This window comes from Sus scrofa, unplaced genomic scaffold (genome assembly GCF_000003025.6).
Source record: "Sus scrofa isolate TJ Tabasco breed Duroc unplaced genomic scaffold, Sscrofa11.1 Contig886, whole genome shotgun sequence".
Classification (NCBI taxonomy): Eukaryota; Metazoa; Chordata; class Mammalia; order Artiodactyla; family Suidae; genus Sus; species Sus scrofa.
Window position 1 is genome coordinate 29921 of NW_018085338.1, and position 23238 is coordinate 53158.

The following is a 23238-nucleotide window of genomic DNA, read 5'->3' on the forward strand; positions in this document are numbered from 1 at the left end:
AAACTGAACCCAAACAGACCCACACCAAGACACATCATAATAAAAATGGCAAAAGTTAGTGATAAAGAGAGGATCCTAAAGGCAGCAAGAGAAAAACAGAATGTTACCTACAAGGGAACCCCCATAAGAATATCAGCTGATTTCTCTACAGAAACACTACAGGCCAGGAGGGAATGGCAAGAGATATTTAAAGGGCTCAAAGGAAAAAATATGCAACCTAGAATACTCTCTCCAGCAAGAATATCATTTAAAATAGAAGGAGAAATAAAAAATTTTCCCAACAAACAAAAACTTAATGAATACAGCAACACAAAACCCAGGTTAAAGGAAATATTGAAAGGGCTTCTCTAAACCAAAAAGAAAGGAAGGAAAGGGAAGAAAAGAAAAGAAAGGAAAAAAAGAAGAAGAAGAGGAAGAACTAGGACTGAGGAAACTGCAATCAGAGAGCAGTCACTCAAATAAGGCAGCATACATATTTAATCATGAACATGCTTCAAACAAAATAAAATTAAAAAGAAAAAAATAAGAAAGAGTCATCAAAACCAAAAATTAGGGCAAGGGATGTTAGGAGGTAAATAATCCTTTTTGTTTGTATGTATGTTTCTCTCCTTAATTTTAATATAGTAATGAAGTGTTTGAACTTACAGGACCATCAGGCTAAAACACACAATTATGGGAAGGGGTTAGCATGCTTAAAAAACAGGGAAACCACAAACCAAAATCAAATATTGCATTTGCAAAAAATAAAAAAAAAATTCACTCAAGCAGATAATGACAGGAGACCATCCAACCAAAAAAAAAAAAAAAAAAAAGAAAGAAAGAAAGAAAGAATGCAGAACCATAGAATCAACTGGAACATGAGGTTCAAATGGCAATAAATAATCATCTATCAATTATCACCTTAAATGTCAATGGACTGAACGCCCCAATCAAAAGACACAGAGTGGCTGAGTGGATAAAAAGGCAAAAACCTTCAGTATGCTGCCTACAAGAAACTCACCTTAGGACAAAAGATACATATAGATTGAAAGTGAAAGGGTGGGGAAAAATATTTCACGCCAATAGATGTGACAGAAAAGCAGGAGTCGCAACGCTCATATCAGACAAAATGGACTTTAAAACAAAAGACATAAAGAAAGACAAAGAAGGACACTACTTAATGATTAAGGGATCCATCCAAGGAGAGGAGGTTACTATCGTCAACATATATGCCCCAAATATAGGAGCACCCAGATACATACAACAAACATTAACAGACATAAAGGGAGATATTGATGAGAATACAATCATACTAGGAGACCTTAATACCCCCCTCACATCAATGGACAGATCCTCTAGACAGAAAACCAATAAAGCAACAGAGATCCTAAAGGAAACAATAGAAAAGTTAGACTTCATTGATATCTTCAGGACACTACATCCAAAAAAGCAGAATACACATTCTTCTCAGATGCTCATGGAACATTCTCAAGAATCGACCACACATTGGGACACAAAGCGAATCTCAATAAATTTAGGAGCATAGAAATTATCTCAAGTATCTTCTCTGACCACAATGCCATGAAATTAGAAATCAACCATGGGAAAAGGAAAGAGAAAAAACCTACTCCATGGAGACTAAACAACATGCTACTCAAAAACCAATGGGTCAATGAGGAAATCAAGAAGGAAATTAAAAACTACCTTGAAACAAGTGATAATGAGGACACAACCTCTCAAAATCTATGGGATGCTGCGAAAGCAGTGCTCAGAGGGAAATTTATAGCAATCCAGGCCTTTCTCAAAAAAGAAGAAAGATCCCAAATTGACAACTTAACCCTCCACCGAAACGAATTAGAAAAAGAAGAACAAAAAAGTCCTAAAGTCAGCAGAAGGAAGGAAATTATAAAGATCAAAGAAGAAATCAATAAAATAGAGACTCAAAAAACAATAGAGAAAATTAATAAAACCAAGAGCTGGTTCTTTGAAAAGGTGAACAAAATTGACAAACCCCTGGCCAGACTCACTAAAAAGAGGAGAGAAAGAACCCACATAACCAAAATTATAAATGAAAAGGAGAAATCACAATGGATACAGCAGAAATACAAAAAACCATAAGAGAATACTATGAACAACTGTATGGCAACAAGTCTGACAATCTGGAAGAAATGGACAATTTTCTAGAATCTTACAGCCTGCCAAAACTGAATCAAGTAGAAACAGACCAACTGAACAGACCAATCACTAGAAATGAAATTGAAGAGGTCATAAAATCACTCCCTACAAATAAAAGTCCAGGACCAGATGGCTTCACAGGTGAATTTTATCAAACATATAAAGAGGAATTGGAGCCCATCCTCCTTAAACTCTTTCAAAAGGTTGAAGAAGAAGGAATACTCCCAAAGACATTCTATGAGGCCACCATCACCCTCATTCCAAAACCAGACAGAGATACCACCAAAAAAGAAAACTATCTCCCAATATCCTTGATGAATATAGATGCAAAAATTCTCAACAAAATCTTAGCCAACCGAATCCAACAACATACCAAAAAAATTATACACCATGACCAGGTTGGGTTCATCCCAGGTCCACAAGGATGGTTCAACATATGCAAATCAATCAACGTCATACACCACATTAACAAAGAAAAAGTCAAAATGATATGATCATCTCAATAGACGCAGAAAAAGCATTTGACAAAGTCCAACATCCATTCATGATCAAGACCCTCGCCAAAGTGGGTATAGAGGGAACGTTCCTGAATATAATCAAAGCCATTTATGATAAACCCACAGCAAATATAATCCTCAATGGGGAAAAACTGAAAGCCTTCTCACTCAAATCTGGAACAAGACAGGGATGCCCACTCTCACCACTGCTCTTCAACATCGTTTTGGAAGTCCTGGCCACAGCAATTAGACAAACAGAAGAAATAAAAGGCATCCATATAGGAAGAGAAGAGATCAAACAGTCACTGTATGCAGATGACATGATACTATACCTAGAAAACCCTAAGGACGCAACCCCAAAACTCCTTGAACTGATTCATAAATTCAGCAAAGTGGCAGGATATAAGATGAACATTCAGAAGTCAGTTGCATTTCTGTATACCAGCAATGAAACATTAGATAAGGAATACAAAAATACGATACCTTTTAAAATTGCACCTCACAAAATCAAATACCTCGGAATACACCTGACCAAGGAGGTAAAGGACCTATATGCCAAGAACGATAAAACTTTAATCAAAGAAATCAAAGAAGATGTAAAGAAATGGAAAGATATTCCATGTTCCTGGATTGGGAAAATCAATATTGTGAAAATGGCCATACTACCCAAAGCAATCTACAGATTCAATGCAATCCCTATCAAATGACCCATGACATTTTTCACAGAACTAGAACAAACCATCCAAACATTTATACGGAACCACAAAAGACCCAGAATCGCCAAAGCAATCCTGAGAAACAAAAACCAAGCAGGAGGCATAACTCTCCCAGACTTCAAGAAATACTACAAAGCCACAGTCATCAAAACAGTGTGGTACTGGTACCAAAACAGGCAGACAGACCAATGGAAGAGAATAGAGAAGCCGGAAATAAACCCTGACACCTATGGTCAATTCATCTTTGACAAGGGAGGCAAGAACATAAAATGGGAAAAAGAAAGTCTATTCAGCAAGCATTGCTGGGAAACCTGGACAGCTGCATGCAAAGCAATGAAACTAGAACACACCCTCACACCATGCACCAAAATAAACTCCAAATGGCTGAAAGACTTCAATATACGACAGGACACCATCAAACTCCTAGAAGAAAACATAGGCAAAACACTCTCAGACATCAACATCATGAATATTTTCTCAGGTCAGTCTCCCAAAGCAATAGAAATTAGAGCAAAAATAAACCCATGGGACCTAATCAAACTGAAAAGCTTTGGCACAGCAAAGGAAACCAAAAAGAAAACAAAAAGACAACTTTCAGAATGGGAGAAAATAGTTTCAAATGATGCAACCAACAAGGGCTTAATCTCTAGAATATATAAACAACTTGTACAACCCAACAGCAAAAAAGCCAATCAATCAATGGAAAAATGGGCAAAAGACCTGAATGGACATTTCTCCAAAGAAGATATACAGATGGCCAACAAACACGTGAAAAAATGCTCAACATCACTGATTATAAAAGAAATGCAAATCAAAACTACCATGAGATACCACCTCACACCAGTCAGAATGGCCATCATTCATAAATCCACAAATAACAAGTGATGAGGGGATGTGGAGAAAAGGGAACCCTCCTGCATTGTTCGTGGGAATGTAAACTGGTACAGCCACTATGGAGAACAGTTTGGAGAGACCTTAGAAATCTATACATAGAACTTCCATATGACCCCGCAATCCCACTCTTGGGCATCTATCCGGACAAAGCTCTACTTAAAAGAGACACGTGCACCCGCATGTTTATTGCAGCCCTATTCACAATAGCCAGGACATGGAAACAACCCAAATATCCATCGACAGATGATTGGATTCGGAAGAAGTGGTATATATACACAATGGAATACTACTCAGCCATAAAAAAGGATGACATAATGCCATTTGCAGCAACATGGATGGAACTAGAGAATCTCATACTGAGTGAAATGAGCCAGAAAGACAGAGGCAAATACCATATGATATCACTTATAACTGTAATCTAATATCCAGCACAAATGAACATCTCAGAAAAGAAAATCATGGACTTGGAGAAGAGACTTGTGGCTGCCTGATGGGAGGGGTAGGGAGTGGGAGGGATCGGGAGCTTGGGCTTATCAGACACAACTTAGAATAGATTTACAAGGAGATCCTGCTGAATAGCATTGAGAACTATGTCTAGACACTCATGTTGCAACAGAAGAAAGGGTGGGGGAGAAAATGTAATTGTAATGTATACATGTAAGGATAACCTGACCCCCTTGCTGTACAGTGGGAAAATAAAAAAAAAAATATTAAAATGAAGGCCATTAAGAAGGACAAAGAAGGACACTATTTAACGGTGAAAGGATCCATTTAAGAAGAGAATATTATAATTGTCTATATATATGCCCCTAATTAGGAGCACCCAGATACCTACAACAAATACTAATAGACATAAAAGGAGAAATCAATGGGAATACAATCATAGTAGGAGACTTTAACACCTCACTTACATCAATGGACTGATCCCCTAGACATAAAATCAATAAGCCAACAGATCCTAAAGGACACAATATAAAAGTTAGACTTAATTGACATTTTCAGAACATTACATCCAAAAAAATATCAGAATATACATTTTTTCAAGTGCACATGGAACATTCTCAAGAATTGATCACATACTAGGGCACAAAGCTAACCTCAAAAATTTAAGAACGTAGAAATTATTTCAAGTATCTTCTCTGACCACAATGGCATGAAACTAGAAATCAACCACAGAAAAAGAAATGAGAAAAAAATAACTACATGGAGACTAAACAACATGCTACTAAAAAACCAATAGGTCAATGAGGAAATCAAGAAGGAAATTTAAAAATACCTCAAGACAAATGATAATGAAGACACAACCACTCAAACTATTTGGGATGCTACAAAAGCAGTGCTTAGAGGGAAATTCATAGAAATATAGCCCTTCCTCAAAAAGAAGAAAAATCTGAAATTGACAACATAAATCATCACCTAAATTAATTAGAAAAAAAGAACAAACAAAAACTAAAGTAAGCAGAAGGAAAGAATTCATAAAGATCAAAGAAGAAATCAATTAAATAGAGATTAAAAAATAGAAGAAATCAATAAAACCAACAGCTGGTTCTTTGAAAAAGTAAACAAAATTGATAGACCTCTGGCGAGGCTCACCAAGAAGAGGAGAGAAAAAACCCAAATAAACAAAATAAGAAATGAAAAGGGAGAAGCCACAACTGAAACTACATAAATACAAAAAACCATGAGAAATACTGTGAACAATTGCATGCCAACAACTTTGACAACCTAGAAGAAATGAACAACTTTCTAGAGTCTACAGCTGGCCAAAACTGAATCAAGAAGAAAGAGATCAACTGAACAGACTAATCACTAGAAATTAAATTGAATATGTCATAAAAGCACTCCCTAGAAATAAGAATCCAGGACCAGATGGCTTCACAGGTGAATTCTAACAAACATACAAAGAAGAACTTATACCCATCCTCCTTGAATATTTCCAAAAGGTTGAAGAAGAAGGAACACTCCCCAAAACATTCTATGATGGCACCATCACCCTAATTCCAAAACCAGACAAAATACCACCAAAAAGAAAACTACCGGCCAATATCTTTGATGAATATTGATGTAAAAATTCTCAACAACATTTTAGCCATCCAAATCCAACAACATATCAAAAAGATCATACACCATGACAAGGTGGGATTCATCCCAGGTGCACAAGGATGGTTCAACATATGCAAATCAATCAACATCATACACCACATTAACAAAAGAAAAGTCAAACACCACATGACCATCTCAATAGATGCAGAAAAAGCATTTGACAAATCCAACATCCATTCATGATCAAAACTCTTACCAAAGTGGGTAAAGAGGGAACATACCTTAACATAATCAAAGCCACTTATGACAAACCCACAGCAGATATTACACTCAAGGAGAAAAGCAGAAAGCCTACCCCTAGAATCTGGAACAAGAAAAGGATGCCTACTCTCACCTCTGTTATTCAACATAGTACTGGATGTCCTAGCCACAGCAATCAGACAAACAAAAGAAATAAAGGCATCCAGATAGCAAGAGAAGAGGTAAAACTGTCACTGTATATAGATGACATGATACTGTGCATAGGAAACCCTAAGGACTCAACCCTAAAACTGCTCACACTGAACAACAAATTCAGCAAAGTAGCAGGATATAAGATTAACATTCAGAAATCACTTGCATTTCTGTACACTAACAATGAAATACTAGAAATGAATACAGAAATACAATACCTGTTAAAATTGCACCCCAAAAAATCAAACACCTGGAAATACACATGCCCAAGGAGGTAAAGAACTTATATGCTGAGAACTATACAACATTAATCAAGGAAATTAAAGAAGATGTAAAGAAATGGAAAGATATTCCATGCTCCTGTGTTGGAAAAATTAATATTGTAAAAATGGCCATACTACCCAAAGCAATCTACAGATTCAATGCAATCCCTATCAAATTACCCATGACAGTTTTCACAGACATAGAACAAACCATCCAGAAATTTATATGGAACCACATAAGACCCAGAATTGCCAAAGCAATTCTGAGGAACCAAAACCAAGCAGGAGGCATCACTCTCCCAGACACACAGACCAATGGAACAGAAGAGAGAATCCAGAAATAAACCCAGACAGCTATGGTCAATTAATCTTTGACAAGGGAGGCAAGAACATAAAACGGGAAAAAAAGACAGTCTTTTCAGCAAATGGTGCTGAGAAACCTCGACAGCTGCATGCAAATCAATGAAACTAGGACACACCCTCACACCATGCACCAAAATAAACTCAAAATGGCTGAAAGACTTAAGTATAAGACAAGACACCATCAAACTCCTGGAAGAGAAGATAGGTAAAAACATTTTCTGACATCAACCTTACAAATGTTTTCCCAGGTCAGTCTTCCAAAGCCACAGAAATAAAAGCAAAAATAAACCAATGGGACATAATCAAACTGACAAGCTTTGGCATGGCCCAGAAAACCAAAAAGAAAACAAAAAGACAACTTACAGAATGGGAGAGAATAGTTTCAAATGATGCAACTGACAAGGGCCTAATCTCTAAAATATGCAAGCAACTTATACAGCTCAACAGCAAAAAAGCCAACAACCCAATGGAAAAATGGGCAAAGGACCTGAGTAGACATTTCTCCAAGGAAGATATACAGATGGCCAACAAGCACATGAAAAAATGTGCAACATCCCTGATTATTAGAAAAATGCAAATCAAAAACTACCATGATATAGCACCTCACACCAGTCAGAATGGCCATCATTAATAAGTCCTCAAATAACAAACGCTGGAGGGGTTGCGGAGAAAAGGGAACCCTCTCGCACTGTTGGTGGGAATGTAAGCTGGTACAACCACTACGGAGATCTGTACGGAGGTACCCTAGATATCTATGCATAGGACTACCATATGACACAGTAATTCCTCTCTTGGGCATACATCTGGACAAAACTTTGCTTGAAAAAGGCCCATGTACCCGCATGTTCATTGCAGCACTATTCACAATAATCAAGACACGGAAACAACCCAAATGTTCATCTACGAATGACTGGATTAGAATGATATATATATACACAATGGAATGCTACTCAGCCATAAAAAAGAACGAAATAATGCCATTTGCAGCAACATGAATGGAACTAGAGACTCTCATCCTGAGTGAAGTAAGTCAGAAAGAGAAAGACAAATAGCATATGATATCACTTATATCTGGAATCTAATATACAGCACAAAGAAACTTTCCACAGAAAGGAAAATCATGGACTTGGAGAATAAACTTGTGGTTGCCAAGGGGGAGGAGGAGGGAGTGCAATGGATGGGAGCTTGGGGTTGATAGATGCAAACTGTTGCCTTTGGAATGGATTAGCCATGGGGTTCTGCAGTGTAGCACTGGGAAGTATGTCTAGCCACTTATGATGGAGCCTGATAATGTGACAAAAAGAATGTGTACATGTATGTGTAACTGGGTCACCATGCTGTATAGTAGAAAGAAAATTTTATTGGGAAGTAACAATTAAAAAAAACAATTGAGTCAAAAATTGAATTTTAGTTGTGGTTAGACATGAAATATCTTTTTATTTCCATATTATAGACAATTCATGCACACCAGAGTGCACGCACACACACACACAGATACCATTAAATCACCTGTTTTGGTTTGAAGTGCACTTTTAGAGATTGCTACTTTTAATTTAAAATTATGTGAACACATACATGATTTCAAAGTCAAAAGTACAAAATAGGACATATTCAGAATAGTGCAGCATTTATTCCTGTCCCTTACTTGCTTTCCTTCTTCCTTCTATAAGAAAATATTTAAATTTTTTTTGTTTCTCATGATGTATATATTTATAATTATATATACATATAAGTCTAAATATATGTATCTCAATTTTAACACAAAAATTAGTATGCTAGTGTCATTCTTCCCACCTTAGTGTTTTCACTTTACACATGCCATATAGATTCCTCCAGGCAGTATTTAGAGGTACTCTTCAACATTTTAGTAGTTGCTTTATGTTCCACCATGTATAATTTATGCAATTAATTTAGGTAGTTCTTATTGATTGTCAATTGAATAATTTCTGTTCTTTTGCTATTAAAAACAATGCTTCAACAAGTAACCTTGTACATTGGTTATTTGGTATTTTCACAAATGTATCCTTAAGGTAGAATTAGGATTTCTGTGTCAAAAGCTAGTAATATTATAATATTTGTGGATATTATCTTGCTGTGATGTTGTATTATTTTGTATACTCATAAATAATACCTATGAGGAGTTCCCCTCCTAGCTCAGCAGTTAAGGAACCCGAGTAGCATCCATGAGGACGTGGGTTTGATCCCTGTCCTCGCTCAATGGGTTAAGGATCTTGCATTGCTGTGGGCTGTGATGTATGTCACAGATGAGGCTCCGATCCTGCGTTGCTGTGGCTGTGACATAGGCTGGCGGCTACAGCTCCAATTCAACCCCTAGCCTGGAAACCTCCATATGCCACGCGGTGTAGCCCTAAAGAGACAAAAAGACAAATAAATAAATAAAAAATAAAATAATGCATGTGAGCTCCCCTTCTGCACAACTTAACCAATAAGCCTTCTTTAATATTGATGTCAGATATTTGATGCTTGAGAAGTCAAAACTGCTATTTCGGCTTAGTTTTACTCTTCATAATATCTTAACATGACAGATTAAACATTTTTTATATTTGAATTTTATTTTTATCTTCTTGTGTATGAACTGTAAATTCATACATTTTTCCAATTTTTCTGTGTACATTGGTATCTTTTTAGAAGTTTTTTTTTAAACTATAGCTCTGTTCTTTGTGATGTGAGTTGTAAATCATTCCTCTAGAATCTGTTTCATCTTTTTTACTTTCTCAGTTTTAACATGCATTTAAAATATTATTCTTGTATTCAATATTATCAGTATTTATCATTCATAAACTAAGATATAAACTTATATTTTCTTATAATAGATGTATAGTTTTTAAAAATTATTCTTTTATTCACTTAGAAATTGTTCTGGCACATGGTGTAGTGAATAGATACTATGTATCTTTTCCCATATTTCTATCCAGTTATTCCACCAACACATTAATAGGCCCTTTTCCCATTGATTTATTATCTCAAGTACTAATTTTCTTATGTGTTTTTAACTTATTTATGGGATTATTGTTCTTTTTTCCTCCTGCAGTAAAAAGTTTTAACTCTCTTATTATCTGATCCTCTTTATCTGTTGCTTCAAGCCACATCTTAAAACATTATATTCATTTTTTACTTAAAATATTTAATCTCCAGTTTTAACCTGGTTGGGTAATTCTATCTAGAGAGGAGAGTTATTTATTAGCATCATTTTTCAAGCTTTTTTCAACTGTATTTTCTTCTACTTCTACCTTGAATTTTTGGCATGTTTTCTTAGGATGGTGGAATATACTGCATGATTACACACTTCAGACTTGCAGATAAATATACAGATTTCCATTACAATTGTTAATATTTTATTGTGTCATATTCCTCAAGAACATTGGGATAAAAGCTGAGAACTCTTGCTTGTTGACATATAGGTTTTATATAGTAATAATAGTACTTATATTTATTGTCATGAAAATATGCCATAAAATTCATTATTTATCTGATTAAAATCTATTGTCTCATTATCCCTCATAAGATAAGTATTATTATCTCTCTTCTCCACATGTAGAAACTGAATCTTAGGAAAGCTAATGTACTTAAAGTTATGATTAGTAAGGTGTAAGTAGAGTTGAACCCATCTCTTTTTGACTTCAAAGCTTATATTCATAAAAGCTAACAATAAAAAATGACATGGATGGATCCAAATGAAACATTTTGTACCAATAGGTTGAGAGACTCGAATATTCTAAATATTTTTTAATGCTTATGGGCTATTGTTGTATACTGCAAGATGTCATGTTGCCTACAAGGCAAATTTTATGTTGGGAGACTCACTCTTCCTGTCATTCTTGATAATATATTCATGGATTATGGGTTGTTACAGTGACAGTAGTGGGGCTGTTATAAATGGGAGGAGTTTCTTTTTTAAACCTCTTAAAAGTTGACATATATATATATATGTATTCCTTATTACCAAGCATGTTTTTTTTGAGTTAGGTTTATTGCAGTTGCTTCCATCATGTTTTTAATGAAAATGAACCAAATACCAATTTAAAAAACAATCATAAGTCAACCTGGTTTCTGTTACCCTTAGAAACATTCAGGAAGGCACAGGAGTATAGGAATACTAAGATATTTATGCATTTCATCGTTCTAAGAATAAGTGAGATCATATTTTGTAAGTATAATATTAACTGCATCTGAATTCAAAAATAGAACAATTACAGAATTCCCACTGTGATGCAATGGGTTGAAAATCCAACTGCGATGGCTCAGGTTGCTACAGAGGCATAGGTTTGATCCTGGACCCAGCACAGTTGGTCAAAGTATCCAGCATTGCTATAGCCATGGCTCATATTCAGTGCCTGGCCTGGGATCTTTCATAAGTTGTTTGGACATAAAGGGAAAAAAAAATAACGATTACAGGATTATCAAAGAATACATTGAGGCTGTGTATGTGAATGTGCTTCGACAGTTGCTAAGGAATAGGAAAACAGAAGGTATAATTTTCATGAAATTTACTAAGTGATTTACTCACTTCAATATATACCATGTCATTATCCTATATTAGTCTTAACAGTTATAGGAGATCTAAGGCTTTATCCTAGAATTCATATTCCATTTTCTGAGCCGTTTCATTGCAGTCTTCATGTCTTTGTTCCTCAGTGTGTATATAATTGGGTTTAAAAGAGGAGTGACCACAGAATAAAACACAGCAAGGAATTTATCTAATGATTTAATGGGGAACGGCCAGGCATAAATGAAGATACATGGTCCAAAGAACAAAAGAACTACTGTGATATGAGCAGTCAAAGTAGACAGAGCCTTGGATGACTTCTGTGAAGGGAGATGCTGGATGGTCACTAGGATGACAGTGTATGAGATGATTAGGAGAACAAAAGAACACACAGTGAGCACACCACTGTTAGCAATGACCATGATATCCAACCTATAGGTGTCTGTACAAGAAAGCTTGATGACCCTAGGAAGGTCACAATAAAAGCTATCAACCTCATTGGGACCACAGAAAGTTAAGTTCACTGCAAAGGCCAACTGGCTCACTGAGTGGAGGAAGCCAGTTCCCCATGCAGCAGCAACAATGCCAACACATACATTGCTAGACATAATTGTGGTGTAGCGAAGGGGTTTACAGATGGCCACATATCTGTCAAAGGCCATGGCTATAAGGATCACCAGCTCACTCCCACCAAAGAAGTGAAGGAGAAATATCTGAGCAAGGCAGCCCTTGAATGAGATAACCTTGCATTTTCTGAAAAAGTCAGCAATCATCTTGGGGGCTGTGACTGAAGACAGGCACAGATCAATGAGTGAGAGGTTGGCCAATAGGAAATACATGGGGAGTGAAGGTGAGAATCAGAAGCCACAGTTAGGACAATAAGAAGGTTTCCAAATACAATTCCTACATAGAATACCAAAAAGAACACAAATAGAAAAGTCTGGAGTTCCTGAGAATTGGAGAGTCCCAGAAAAATGAACTCAGTCACCATGGAGTGATTTGTTTCACTTATTGATTCATGCCAGGAAATAGTTTCTGTAGTTACCTTAGAGAAGGGAGTGAGAAGAAGTCAGAATTACTGCATTTAAATTCAAAGCCTCATTTTGTGTCATTCTGCTCACACTCACAATGACATTCTATGGTTTGTTATATAAAGGCTTTCAGAGTGCACACCATTTTATCCCACATTCCACATCTAAATGCAGCATTTTATCCCACACTCATTCCCTGAATACAGTTTATAGTCCAGTTATCCAGGTCATAGTGTTTCACTTAGTTAGGCTTATTCCTCATAAAATATTTTCTTCATGTTACCCTCTCCACCAGATTTGTCTATATATCACCCTGCATTTATATCCTTTTTTCTTGAACTTCATAACAGTTCATATTCTGTGGACCATATTTTAGCTCTTAAATACATACAAAATTGTATGATATTCATATTTACAAAGGCTTTTTATGCTATACATTTTTGAGAAGGTATTTTAGTGGCTTAGTTGTCCATTACCATAATTTTGTGTACAGTTATTGGAAACTTTTCTATCAAATTAAAACAAATCCTCATTCACAGTTTTGCTGAGTGAGGTACTTGCAGTCTGTGGGTTATGTATGTATCTGTGGATCTTGAATTCATCCTTTTTAATACTTATTTTTACCATTTTTTAAACATGAATACCATTATACTCCTTCTTGTGGTTATTATGAATTTCAAATTAAGTAGTAAATGCAAAGTATTTTGCGCAGTTTTTGCTATTTAGTAATTGCACATAGATTTATATAATTATTGGTAGTAAAATTTATCACTTCTGATTCATAGAAGAACCCTGGCTCCTCCAGTCATTTAAAAATTTACTTGTATTCTAAGAAATAACAATCATAGCAAGATTTCTCTTTCCTGTATTCCTCTGTTCCCTACTATTCTAATAATCTATAAGTACTGAATGTGGGGCACAATTCCAAAATATTTTTCATAATCTGTCAGAAGCCGGATAGCAACATAAAAGCTAAGAGAGATGTAGAGATTCAGGCTTATGGAAGTTTAAAATTCTAAGGAGTCTAAAGAGAAGTTATAAGAATTTATACCTGATAGAATTTATAGCTAAGAATGGCAATATGAAAATGCCTAGAAGATAGAGTTAAGTCAAAATAAAATGAATTAAAGGTGAACAATATAACAAAAATTATATTTAAAAAATGACAGAAAGAGGTTAAAAGGAGAAGAATGAAAAAGTGGAGGAAAATGTTTGCTGAGAGCAATGTGAAGGAGCTTTAATAGTAGATGAAATTGAAAAAGGAATCTGGAATGCCTCTTATAGGATTAGTGTATTATTATGTAGACAGTGAAGAACTATGGAGGAATTATGAGCAATTGTTTAATATACATAATATCCATTATTAAGATGATAATATCTGGACATGTCTCAACATGAAGTGGGAATTTAAGCAAAAAGATAATGCCAGTATGTTTATTCTGAGTGATTGCAAGCATTGACATGTCTTTAATTCTGATAATAATAAGAAGAAAAACTAGTATGGCAATATGTACTATACAGAGAACTTTTAGAAACAAGGATAACATTTGAAGAAGGTAAAGGGTGATGATAATGACATGTAGAGATATTGTTGGGATATCTTTATAAGTTGATATCTGCTATGTCACAGCCTGAAAAGTGGTTGTTGGACATGAGGTGAGAAGGCCGTTACCTTGTATACTGAGGAGAGCAAGTGAGTACTCACTCCGTCTAGAAGTTTTGAAGTAAGTGAAGTAGAAAATGGATTGGTATCCTGAAGGAGAAGCACGGCCATGAGAATACTTGTAGGATGAAGTATAGGAGTTAAAAGGCAAGTAAAGAGTAAAAGAGAGGAGTGGAAATTGATGGGTGTCAGGGAGAGAAGAAGCAATAGAGTGTTACTCATCAAATTTCTTGGGGAGTAGTATTATTACTCTTCAGTACTTATCTAATTAGTTATTCCATGGCCCTTGGATATTATATTTTTTCTTCCTTATCCATCTCTTAGCCCTATCCATATTAAATATCCGTATAAATCTCCATGTTCCTCTTTTTAATGTCCTATAAATATTTAGCAGTTCTGACTTTATTTCTGAGTATAAAAAGAAATCTAATAGTAAAACAAGTCATAAACACTCATTTTAGTCCCCCTCTGCTTATTAGCACAGTAATAAATATAATCATAATAATCATCAACAATAAAGAGAATGGGATTCCTATTTTGAGACCATTTCTGACATGACTCGGTGGGAATGTTTCTTTAGAATCAAGGAATTCTAAAATTCCAATTTAGAATTGAACCTGGATATCTACTGATGTGAAACCATTTTATTTTATTTAAAGAGAAGAACAAACTTGATAGTTCTCTTTCTATAGGTTATGTAACAAGGATAATGAATTTCCAAAAGATTCTCATTTGTAGCAAATTGATTTTCTACCATGATAACAGTAAGAATTCAGATATGCTATTCTTTAGCAAAAGGAATTCCTTGCTTGCTTAGTTAAGACATCTCATTTCCTAAGTATATGCTACTGAGGATAAAATGATAATGTGGAGTCCTCAGTTAGAGTGGGACAGTTTGCTACATAAGCACAGGGTCCCCTTTATAAGCTTATCTCTGACTCTTCAAAAATTATTTAAGAAATAATTAGAAGAATTGTATTGCTTCTAAGTTACACATTAGGTTTATTGAATAAATCCTACACGTTGGTGTAATCAAAATCTTACACATTGGTGGTAGCAACCAGGAGCAGTCAGCTAAAATTGAACAAAAAAACCCTTCTCCATGCACACTAGATTAAGCTTAGAAAGTCAACCATTAGACTGCTATATGTTTGTCTTAAATATCTTTTCCCCCTATTTAAAGAAAAACACCTTAAGTCTATAAATTTCACTGAGATTGAAGTCATGAGACTTGAAGGTTCTAGCAAAAATCCACTGTGTGAACTTGGGTATGTCATTCAGAATCTCTGGCCTCTAGGTTTCCTGTTTTAAAAATTAGTTCACTGTATATTGTATGAAAAGCTCTCAAAAAAAAAAAAAAACAAAAACAAAAACAAACAAACTTCTAAGAGTTGGAATTATACCTTTATGTGAAAGAAAAGCCCCCAAACTAGGTTTCACTGCAATTGTATGAAGGAGGGTAATAACGTAGAAAAGAGAACACCAGATTTGGAGAAATATGGGGAAAAGGACCACCAAAAAAAGGACCATCTGGAGAAGAGCCTTATACTTATAATGCTTGTATAACACTAAGTTGTATAACACAAGAAGTACTATCCTTGTTAATATTATTCATATTAACTCTTCTAAGTATTTAAGCCAACCTCATTATTGTTCCATTTTTCCTGAAAATACACATGCCATTGATAGAAGTATCTCATTGTCCATAAAATGCTATGACTTGGTTAGTTTTGCTAATATATTTCACTTTCACATTCCACCTACCTCCTTCATTACTGGAAAAGATATAGCAATTTTCAGAGCAAAGAAATGTGCTGATTTTCCTTTTTTTTCCACCTTTATCATGAAGTACAAAATTTCAAAGAGAATAAAATCCATATACATTGTCCTGCTTAGTAAATCATTTGGTTAATTTAGAGCCATTTATGAAAATGATCAGAGGCAGGTAAGGAGATCTTGGAAGTAGCCTAAACTTGAGCTACTAAGATCAACTCTTATAGTCTCACAAGTTTTCCCGTGAGGAAATACACAAAACCTTTCTGAGTTAAGGGCTATTGTCACAGTTTGTGGGCTCACTTAGGTATTTGTATGGCCTTCACTGAATCTAAAGGTAAATGATAAGAATTATAGTAAAACAAGATAAAACTATGAAATTAAAATCCATACATGTTAAAACAATAAACAATAATGCTTTAGATTTTGTAAAAAGGGGATAGCTAAGGATTTGTGGAGAAAATACAGGAAAAATACTTTGACCAATAATCAGAAAGTCCCAATTCTGATCATTTATCATTTTATTGAGCAGCTTCAATTACCATGCAGTGGTTAAAACTAAGATGAGTTACCATAATTAATGTCCCTTGACTTAGACATAGAAAGACACCCAAGCAATCTCTCAGTTATGCTCTTTAATCACCAGATTTTCCAGATTTTACCTGGAAGGTGTCAATCATCTTCTTTGTCCTAAGCACCTAGTTTAAGAATGAGCACATCAAATAAGAGCTGATTGGATTATGCTCCTCTAGGAAATAAATCCCTTCAAATACTTCTAAAATTGTGGATTTTCTTTCTTTTTTTTTTTTTTTTTTTTTTTTTTTTGGCCTTTTCTAGGGCCACTTCCCGTGGCATATGGAGGTTCCCAGGCTAGGGGTCTAATTGGAACTGTAGCCACTGGCCTACACCAGAGCCACAGCAATGCAGGATCCAAGCAGTGTCTGCAAACTACACCACAGAGCACAACAACACCAGATCCTTAACCCACTGAGCAAGGCCAGGGATCAAACCCTCAACCTCATGGTTCCTAGTTGGATTCATTAACCACTGTGCCATGATGGGAACTCCTAAAGTTGTAGATTTTTTAAAGACTGAATCAAGGAGTATTTTGAACAATATTGAAACAATGGAACATAGGCAAATTTTGCTTTATAGAAGGTTTTAGAGTCTATTTATAAAAATAACATTGTGCAAAACACATTAACAATCAAATCCTGAAAACAGTTCTTAAGATTTTAACATAGTGATAGTGTTGATCTTCCTATTTGTCTAACTTAAAGTACAATTAGGATGGACATTGTTTCCTCCTCAATTTTAATGTCTGCTGGTTTATATAAACCCATATTCTATCCATTGGATTCACATAATTTCCATAAGAAATATTAATTAATTTCTATTTACACTTACTATCAGTTGACAGTACTGATGAAGTTAAATTACATGTATATACATATATACATTTATTTGTAAATATAAAATATCCACGTGAAAATCGAATGTAGCCATTGGTGGTAACTACAATTTAGATTTGTAGTTTAGGTAGAAATATAACATTTTATTCTTAAAATTAACAAAAATTGCTGCAACTCTATGTAATTAAATTCCTTGATTTGCTACTTCCTTTTCCATAGACTTCTCAGTTTTCAAAGGCAATAATGAAAATGTACACATTTTATAGTGTTCATGATGATCATGAGGGGCGGGATGGACCATGACATTCATCTTTTTCTCTTATCAGTGAAATCTGTTATGTCATCTCCCTAGAACTTACGACGTGTTGACTTAGCCTTCTCATTGCTACTTTCATATCTCTGTTCCTTAAAGTGTATATGGCAGGATTTAAAACTGGAGTGACAGCAAAGTCCACAATGGCCAAAAATGTATCCAGTGACTTAGTAGGGAAAGGCCACACATAGAGAAATATGCAAGGAAGGAAAAACAAAAACACCACAGTGATGTGAGTTGACAGAGAGAAGAACGCTTTGGATAAATCCTTTGAAGAATGTTGTCGGACAGTGACCAGAATAAAGATGTGTGATACAATTAAGAGAAAGAAGGTGCCCATAGATGTGAAGCCACTGTTGGCTGTGACCACAAATTCTAGTCCATAATTATCTATGCATGCAAGTTTAATAACCCGAGGAAAATCACAGTAAAAGCTCCCCACATTATTAAGTCCACAGAAAGGTAAATTTATGACAAAGGCAAACTGAAAGACAGCATGAGTCACTCCATTATCCAAGCAGCCACTACCAAAAGCATGCACATTTGGGGATTCATTATAGTTAGATAATGGAGAGGCTTGCAGATTGCTGTGTATCTGTCATATGCCATGGCTATGAGCAGAACCATCTCAACTCCTCCTGTAACATGGATAAAGAACATTTGTATCATGCAGTTGTGGAAGGAAATGGTCTTACAATCGCTGAAAAGATCAGAGATCATCCTAGGAACTGTGGTAGACGAAAGGCCCAGGTCGATGAGTGACAGGTTGGCCAGCAGAATATACATGGGGGAGTGTAAATGAGAATCAGAAATCACTGTGAACACAATAAAGAGGTTTCCCAGGATAATTCCCACATAAAATGTAGAGAATAAGAGAAAAAGTAAAAACTGCATTCCTAAGGATTGTGTAAGTCCCACTAACACAAATTCAGTTACCACAGAACTATTTATTTGGTCCATTGAATTGTAAAGAAAGGAAGACTCTCAAGTGATCTGAAACAAAAGAAAGAAGGAATCAGCTTGGAGGTACTGAAAATGTTATGTTAAATGTTGATAATTTAAAATTGTACTTTTACTTAATTGATAATAGACTATACACAAAATGATGTGAACCTATGGTATAAATCATTTAGTACAGCAAAACTGCACTCAGAGGCAATATATTGCTTTAAATTCTTTTTATTCAAATGCATGAAATAATCAGACAGCTTATGGAGTTTGAAAAGAATGTACAACATAAACTCAAAAAATTCAAGTAAAAAGTAATTTAAAACAAAAATATTCAATTTCAGAAAGTTGGAAGAGTGTATATGACCAGTATAAAGTGGTTTAAAAAAATAAAAAATAGAAAATCTTTTAAAAATATAATCAGGAAAAATTAAATTAAAGTTAGAAATGGGTATAGAAATGAAGAATAATAGTTAAGATACCTCCGAAAGCTGTTTCCAGCATGTGCTTAAAACAGTCTACCCCAAACCACCACAAAAATCATACTTGAATTTGAAACACTATAGAAAGACAAAAAGTTGATCTGTTCATAATATAAAAAGAGAGTAAAGAGAGTTCAAATGATTTAATAAAACCTCTGAGGCCGAATAGATAGTGATAATAGATAATAATGATAATAGACAATGGACAAATGATAGGAAGAGAGAATTCAGAAATGTACACTATGCAAGTGTGTGTGTATATATATATATATAATAAGATGAAATAGAATACTATAATTTTCCTATTAAGTTAGTAAAAAGTTTTACAATTGTTTTTATCAAAAACCAACAAAGGCTCATTGAAATAGGCACCTTCATACATTGATGGAGAAGATATAGACTGTTTCAAAGGTAAAGAAAATATTTTGAAATCATGTATCAAGAATCTTGAATCCATACCATCTCGTGCAATAATACTCCTTATGGTTCTTTTTGTATAGGAAAAAAATTTTTTTTTGCGTGAAATTCTCATCATACTTTACAGCTGGTAAAACTTTGACCAATTTAAATGTCAAACATTAGGTTTAAATATGTATGCATATATATACAGTAATACAGTTATTAAAATTAATGTTAATAGAAATGTATAATAACACTTGGAAGAATTTTCTTTGTAATATTAAGGCATAAAAGTAAGCAGTTTGTATAATATGTAATTTTAAAATCAATAGTTGATTTTGATTTTTTTAGAGCTTTAAGAAAATACTCTAGATTTTGAAATATATTTTTCCGTACACATGTTAGATTTTTTTGATTAAAAAAATCAAAGAACATGAAGAGTTGGGGATTGGCTTATCAAAATGTTTGAAAACAAAGATTCACTCATAATTACTGGAAGACTAACAGAACAATTAAAGGACTCAACATTTTCCTCATCCAATCAGCCATTTTCATGAACTGTCAGAATTTGATTCTTAGATATTATTAAAAGGAGGACATAGCTAAATAATTATAGTGTCCTGATTAAGCCTCTTGGAGTTTATATAAAGCTGTCATGAAGCTCCAACTTCATGGGGTGTTCCATTTAGGTAATTAACAAAGCATCTCCCTGTTTCACTTTGCCAGGGTTGGCTATTTGGAATGAATTCTGGTAACCATAAAATATCTATAAGGAAAACAGATGTTCTGGTGATTTCTTCCTGATCAGAGTGAGGAAGGTTAGTAATGTGGCAGTGAGAAATATTAAGAGAGACACAATCAGTAGTCAAAAATAGAGGCAATAAAGTGCAATGGGATAGAAGGGATAATACTTTGGGAAGAATACAGCAGACAGAGTCAAGTAGGTTTGACTCCTTTCTTACTTCCATAATATACTATTGTCTTTGTTGTCTCTTGATCATTTTTCACATTGTCTTCTCTCTTCTCTTGCCTAGATGTTCTCTGAAATACCCTGCCAAGTATTTTCTCTGAAAACTTGGTTTAACCATTTTCAATTTATTCATACTACTATCATTGGATTTCTTATCCAAATTAAAATCATCCAGGTCACAGGGCCATAAAGACAAAGTATTTTGGGTGGGGAATTGAGTCTGGGGGGCACTATAGAATTAAGAAAGTCACCCCTAGAAGATGTCATGTCAATACTCTCTATTCTGCTGGGCAGAAGATGTTTGGTGACTTCCTGATATCACCATCCAATTCAGTGTCTTTGAAAAAATAAAGTTGAAGCTGAAGAATCAGGTTGAGTGCTTAAGATCAAATTTTTATCCTGTTAAACTAAACCAAAATATATAAACCCAATACTTCATATATGTCATCAGCAACGTGGTGTTTCATCTTATAAAAACAGTTAAAGTCTCTAAATTTATTTGTCAGACTTGGAAATTTCCCTTATTATTAGGTTAGTACTGCCAAAAAGGTGTTTGTCTTGAAGTGTGAGTGTTAAGTTTTTAAGAGTGGAAAATCCCATACTGTATGAGCCTATTAGCCTAAAGTCTAAAAGCTTCCATTTGTAAAATGTAATTTATTTATAATAATAATTTTTAGTCATTTTAAAATTGTATAATTGTAATACAGAACATTTAAAACGAAGCATAATCAATGTGGTAGAGTCAGAGTCAGTAGCATGTCTAAGGAAAGAAGCCCTAAAGAAGAGGAAGACTGAAGATGGATTCAAAAGGAGCAGGAGAATAAAAGGGAGGCAGGGGACGGAATTAAAAAGAAAACAAAAGGAAAAATAAGGAGAATAAAATAATTAAAAGAGGCACTGGTGGAACATTGCACACCTTTGCTTAGGTGGCCTCTCATGGTTTAAGTCGACATATATCAATACATTATGAACACTTAAGAGTGCTCTATTTATGTAGCTATGGTTTGGTAGAATGGAATGGGTAGCTGCCCATGGTGGTTCAGCTGACAGGTGACTCACCTCTAAAAAATTAGGAAATAATCAATCTAAAATATCTCTTAACCTCCAGTCAATATTTTACTTTCCCTAGTTCTAACATTTATAACTTTTCATACATTGTATAAGGACACTTTTTGCTTTGTCCAACACTGTAACCCTTAACAGAAACAGGCTGACACATAGAAGAAGCTCAAGGAATATTTGAAGAATGAATTGTCTAGACGTAAGTACTAAATTGTTCGTATAAGAATCAAAATACTAGTCCTCACAAATATGTAGAGGAATTGAATTTCATAATACCTTTCCACAATCTTGTGCTTCCTGGTGATAACCCAGTTACATATGTGCTAATGCGAGTATTTAGATAAGTAAAGAAGGTCCCACCTTTTCTGTTATAAACATTTGGAATTAGTATATATCATTGTTGAAGAAGTCCTCCTGACCATGAGCTTGTTTGAAGAAAAAGACTACACACTTGGTTTCTCTGCTCTCTTAGGAAACACAGGTGACTGTGTGAAGCCCCAGGAGCTCTTCAGAAGTCAAGTCCCTGTAGAATTTCCCATCTTTCCTGTTGGAGATTTAAAATATATCAGTTATTCAGTACCTGGAGAGAAACATCTTTAAATAAGATTATATATATATAATATTTATAAAAATATTATATTATATATTCATAAAATATTTATAAAAATATTATTAGATTATATATGTATTTATAAAATATTTATTACAATATTATTAGAATTATAGGTTTGCATAGCAGTGGGAAACAACTTTAACATTACTGCGTCCAATTACTTCATTCTACAGATGGAGAACAACCCAGTGGTGTTAAATGGCTAGCCAGTGTATTTACAGCAATACATTTACAGAACCAGCACTAGTAGTCAGCCTGACTTCCAGTCTAATGGTCTTTCTCAGTAATGTTCTATACCTGCATATAGAAAAAGTCATTAAAAAGCTAGAATTAGAGAGGACAAGATGGCGGAGGAGTAGGGGGACACTCTCGCCCTCTCCCACAAACACAACAAAAAAAGCACATCTACAGAATAAATGACTCGCACAGAACAGCAACCAATCGCTGGCAGAGGAACCTAAACTCCATAACGGCAAGAAGTTCGTGATATTATTGGGCAGAACGGGAGAAAAGAGGATAGTGAGAGAAGGTGAATCCGAGCGGGACGGGCGCTCCCGAAAGGGAACTGCAGAGGAGAAAGGGATCCCGCACCCTGGAAAGTCACCTACCGGGGGAAAGATCAAATGAACCGGAGGAATCTCCAGATGCAGAGGAGAGTGTAGCAGTAAGTTGGAGTACGGAA

At 34.9% G+C, this 23238-nt stretch overlaps 2 pseudogenes; both read right to left on the minus strand.

The window, feature by feature from the left end:
* Nucleotides 1-11964: 11964 nt before the first annotated feature.
* Nucleotides 11965-12932, minus strand: LOC110259131 (annotated as a pseudogene).
* A 5172-nt stretch (nucleotides 12933-18104) lies between these two features.
* On the minus strand, nucleotides 18105-19042 carry LOC110259130 (annotated as a pseudogene).
* Nucleotides 19043-23238: the final 4196 nt, after the last annotated feature.